The 5,754-nt window shown below is 31.0% G+C and overlaps 1 pseudogene; it reads right to left on the bottom strand.

Annotated features, from left to right (window-relative positions):
- Positions 1-3,011: 3,011 nt before the first annotated feature.
- On the bottom strand, positions 3,012-4,309 carry LOC126893247 (dnaJ homolog subfamily C member 2-like; annotated as a pseudogene).
- Positions 4,310-5,754: the final 1,445 nt, after the last annotated feature.

Here is a 5,754-nt window from a genome sequence, read left to right as displayed (position 1 = left end):
ATTAAATGTACCAACAATATTTTGAGCGTAACTCACTTACTTTTAATGTTAGAAGTTTTTTTAAAAAACAAAAATAAACCTTTTCTTAAACACTTTAAAAAAAGTTGTAATGAATTTTCACTGAAAAGTGCTCCGTTTTTTGGTTATTTCACATTGAAATATTCGATTTGGAATTGGACGAAGAAGAACCTACATTTCATTAGCTGCAACTCTGCTTCTACTGGGTTTGCAGACCACACGCATACACCATTTTTTTCAATTTTTTATAAGCTATATTTTTACTAAGAATATTTTTCTCGCTAAAATACTTACTTTTTGAGTTACATATCTCCGAAAAATCGCCCAAAAATATTCTTTTTTGGTTAAAAATGAGAACACATTCACTCGCAAATAACTCGAAAAGTATTGACTTATTAAAGAAAACTCTATAGAACAAAAGTTACTTAGAATTAGTCATTTTATCCAATTCCGGACTTATTTTGAACGTATATTTTTTCACCCCCGAGAAAAATCTTTTCAGCCTGTATTTTCCAATTTTTGTAAAATGGAGGGGATGTAGAATTGTAAACTTTTTCTTATATAATAATAGACAATTTTAACCACCTATTCCCAAATTTTCATCCTTCTCCTTCCTTTATTTTTTGAAGGTTTTCCTAAAATTTTGCGTTCCCTGATCGGACTATAAGAACATCTAGAAGCAATGAGTTTAAAATTTTGGTTACAATTGCATAACCAGAGTTATGTACCATCAATTTGAGTTATTAACTATTTTGACCCAAACGTTGTCAGTCTTGAGTCTTACAATAAATTATTAACACATAAATAAATAGAAATCTTTTATTAAATATAAATAAAATATTAAAACCGTTACATATTAAAATTAAACATATTATGACATCACTTTTTATTACATTTTACAAAAAAATATCAAACACAGATTTGTTGGCAGTCATTGGCCACATTTATCTCTACCCTCAATAACTTGCCCATATAGACTACAGCCGCTGTAGCTTCATTTTCGTTTTTATTTTTTTTTGTGGGATACAACGAATACAATTGTATTAGATACAATTGTATGTAAGATACAATTTTTTTAAAATTTCAAAAAATTCACACGCATAGTTGAGGCTTTTATAAAACATTTATTTTTTATAGACCCGTAGGTTGGGTGTACATAACCTCAAAAAAAAATATACCAGCAGATAGCTGCAGGTCTAATTTTTGCTTAATCTTGTGTATTTTGTCAAACACTATATTTCTAATTTTTTTCAGATTTTTCCGTAATGCTCGCCACCTTCTAAAATCCGAAAAACTGTTTTTTAGGGGTTTTTTTTAGGGATTTCCCTTTTTATAGACTTCATAATACATCAAATCAATTTCTTTTTTATAGGTTATATGTAAATTTAAGTAACTGATTCCTTTAGAATATTTAAAGATGGGAGAAATATTCAAACTACCCAAAACCCCCTTAAAAAACAGTTTTTTCGATTTTTGAAGGTGACCAGCGTTCCGGAAAAATCTGAAAAAAAATTATAAATATTGTTATGATCTGCTTCTTATTAATTTTATATTAATTATTATTTACTTGATTAATTATTTAATTGTCGCAAATCATACATAAAAAAATGAATAAAAAATCTCAGGGTGCCTTTTTATAATATCAAGAAAATGTCTAAATTATCTTACGTTATACTTATCTTCTCTCGTGGATTCAGTATCTCTTAGTTGATCCTAATCGGGATAAAATAGGGAAAAGAAATAAAGCAAAATATAAAATAAACATACAGAATTGTCTTTTATTTATCAAAATCGATACTCTAAAAATCTATCAAATCTAAAACCTGTGGACACAGATGTCCGAATGAAATTTCTACCATTTAAATTTATTCTAGTTAAAAAAAAAACAATTTATCGGTTTGTTCCCGATGACTTTGGTACAACAAAATAAACAAAACCAAATTATGTATTCGCAAGATTAGCTATACTCCCTATTTACTTTCTGAAATATTGGAATTTTAATTCCTACGCTTCTTACTCAAAATTTTAGTTTCCGAACATAAAAATATTTTTCACATAAGTTGACTGACCTTTTGCTTCACTCACTCTGATGTCTTCTCGTGACCCAAAACAGCTCTCCGTCGTTGACTATGTTAAAGGCTACTCATCAAAGCCCTCTCCGTTCTCCAGCTTCAAAACTATCAGCATACCAGCACCAATTCTCCAACAAGCCAGGCCTCTTTTGACCAGTACTCGATTCAAACAAAACTCCAAAAATTCTCTGCTCTCCTTCTCACAATAATACAGAAGCAAAGAGGTATTTCGTCTCAATTTGATCTGTCTCTCGTTCCACTTTTCAGCACTATTCTCCACTATCAAATAACCACTGGTACTTGCTAACTATCTATCCACGAAAACGTCGAACTGCTCCTCAGCGATGCCAATAACATAATGACTTCTTTTTCAAACTCACTCAACATTCAAACCACTTTTCCCCTTCCAAATTGCCAAGAATCAGAAACATTTCTCTTTTCCATTCGACAAACAAACAGTCATTCTTTCAAAATTATTCCGGCCATCCTAATTACTTTCGAGGAACTCTCTAACATTTACTCGGGGTGAAACAAAGATATTAAAATTCCAAATTTTCTTTTAAACCATTTTTCTAGAAAATGATAATTACCTCTACCTGTGGATTCTATAGTTCCCGTAGTAAACAATCTTTTTCCATTTTAAACCTAAATACATCGTCCTTTTCACTTTAATTATTCACAAAAGTCTTTAATGGTTCATCGGAAAGCTCATTAAAATAGAAATCCACTTACATCCAAACTAAATTCTAATAAATATTTACAGATCCATATACAGGGTGTATCAAATGTATGTGCCCGCGTTATTTAAAAAAAAATTTAATTTAATTTTTATTTTGCCTTTGATTGATAAATTGAAAACGCAATAACATCCCCGCCTTGTTTTGAGATAAAATCAGTATTAATAAGTGCAAAAAAAATTGATTTTCTCTCGACAACAACACTTTTCTATTGTGTCAAAATATTTAGTCCCACCTGAAAAACAATTGCTTTCTTTTTCCCAGTGTCTGTACTTAGATGGGATATGGTAAGTTTTCGATCGAAAATCTCCTAAGTCTTTAGTCTCAAATGAATTTTCATACTTTTTGGCTACTCTGTTTTCTTCATTTATTAAATTTTCACATTCCCTCAATATTACACGCAGTTCCTTCCCTTTTATTCTCCACATATCAATTTTATTTCTTCTTTTTTCTTTCTTAATCTCTCAGCTTTGTTCAACTTATCCACATACCTTCTCTCATCACGATCTTGACATTTATCTTTATCCTCTTCGTCTTCATAGGAATATTCCCTCCATGATTTAAAATCATACCAAAACGAATAAAGGTGTTCCACCTCTTCCTTTGTCGAATTTTCAGTTCCTAATTTGGGCACCCGTGTTTTTCAGACCATCGGGAGTTTAAGTCAAAATAATACGTAAACGTTTTATAAAAGTCTTTTTTTATATCACTAGTACAAGGTAGATCATTGTCGAATTGTGGATCAACAGAATCGTACGCTCTTCTCCTATTTATATTTCCTAGAGTTTCATAAACCATTGTTATACAGGTAAAATAGTCATCATCTGTTTTGATTTCTTCCCCTAGCGCTTTACGTTTGTCAGGATGTTGCTTTAAGACTTTCTTCCTGTAGGCAGTTTTGATAATGTCATCTGTTGCTTTGTATCTTATATTTGGGATACCTAGGACTTTGTAATGATCTTGTGACTTCCATTCTTTAGGGTCTAAACTTCTCAAATATTCTACATCGTCTTCATAGTCCACGGTTTCTGGAGTTAGTTCTTCCTCTTTGTCCTCTTTTGGAATATCAACTTCTAGTTCGATTAAGGGATGTTGCACAAAACGAAGTTCAGGTTCTCCTCCGCCTACCTTTTCGTAAATAAAATAATATCTCAGCGCGACTGCTGTGCAAATACCACTTTTTTCAATTCTGGCTTCTCCCCTGTTTACTTCTTCTTCAAATAACACAGTTTCAAAGGTATCTCTTTCGCCTTCTTTTTCTATTCTGATCTCTTCTTCTTCTGGGCTCATCTCTTCTTTTGATGAAACCCAAGCTTCATTTTCTTGTATCAATCTTTTTTCTTCTTTTTCTTTTTCTGGGCTCATCTCTTCTTTTGAGGAATCCCAAGCTTCATTTTCTTTTGTTAATCTTTTTTCTTCTTCTTCTTCTTTTTCTTCTTCTGGGCTCATCTCTTTTTTCGAGGAATCCCAGGCTTCATTGTCTTTATTTATCTTCTGTTGCTTTCTCCTCTTTCTTCTCTGTCCTTGCTTCATTGCCAAATTCATTTCCACCGTTTGTTTTTTGTCAAAATTATCCTTTTTCCGTTTCTCATGTTCCTTGTTTATTTCCAGAATGTCCTGTTCTTTTTATTTTGCTTGTTTTGTTTCCTGTTGATTGTTATCCATTTTTTGTTGTGTTTCCTTCATTGCTCGTTTTGTTTCTTCCTGATTTTCTTGCATTTTATCCATTTTATCCATCTTCTTTGATGTTTCTTCCTGATTTTTATCCCTTTTATTTAATATTTCATCCCATTTTTGTAACTGGAGTTGCATCAGTTGTATTACTTTATCTATTCCTGATAATTCCTGTTGTTCTGATGCCATGATTGTTGTTTCGAAAATGTCTTCTTGTTCTATGTGTTCTTCTTGTTCCAAATGTTCTTCTTGTTTTTTGTTTTCTTTGCTTTTGCTTCTGGTTGTTATCGACATGAATTTAAATTTTATCCCCGCCTAATATGAAATTCGAAAATACCTTGTATGCTGTCGAGACGAAAATTTTTCTCTCCCTAAATATAATCAATTTATCCCACAAATTTTTAAATATTTCAAAATTCAAATCAATCAAACATAAAATAAATATGTAAAAACTGTACCTAGATAAAAAATTAACTCCAAACAAATATTTCATAAACTTTAAATATATCAACTTTTTCCGACGGGCAAATTAATTTTTCTTCACCTGTTTTTCCGTTTCCTATTCCCTTCAAATTCACAACCAGAGATACTTTAATGTCCTACGTTGGCTCGCCATGTTGTTATGATCTGCTTCTTATTAATTTTATATTAATTATTATTTATTTGATTAATTATTTAATCGTCGCAAATCATTCATAAAAAAATGAATAAAAAATCTCAGGGTGCCTTTTTATAATATCAAGAAAATGTCTAAATTATCTTACGTTATACTTATCTTCTCTCGTGGGTTCAGTATCTCTTAGTTGATTCTAATCGGGATAAAATAGGGAAAAGAAATAAAGCAAAATATAAAATAAACATACAGAATTCTCTTTTATTTATCAAAATCGATACTCTAAAAATCTATCAAATCTAAAACCTGTGGACACAGATGTCCGAATGAAATTTCTACCATTTAAATTTATTCTAGTTAAAAAAAAAACAATTTATCGTTTTGTTCCCGATGACTTTGGTACAACAAAATAAACAAAACCAAATTATGTATTCGCAAGATTAGCTATACTCCCTATTTACTTTCTGAAATATTTGAATTTTAATTCCTACGCTTTTTACTCAAAATTTTAGTTTCCGAACATAAAAATATCTTTCACATAAGTTGACTGACCTTTTGCTTCACTCACTCTGATGTCTTCTCGTGACCCAAAACAGCTCTCCCTCGTTGACTATGTTAAAGGCTACTCATCAAAGCCCTC

This window comes from Diabrotica virgifera, chromosome 10 (genome assembly GCF_917563875.1).
Source record: "Diabrotica virgifera virgifera chromosome 10, PGI_DIABVI_V3a".
NCBI lineage: Eukaryota > Metazoa > Arthropoda > Insecta > Coleoptera > Chrysomelidae > Diabrotica > Diabrotica virgifera.
This window is presented reverse-complemented; position numbering and strand designations above follow the sequence as displayed.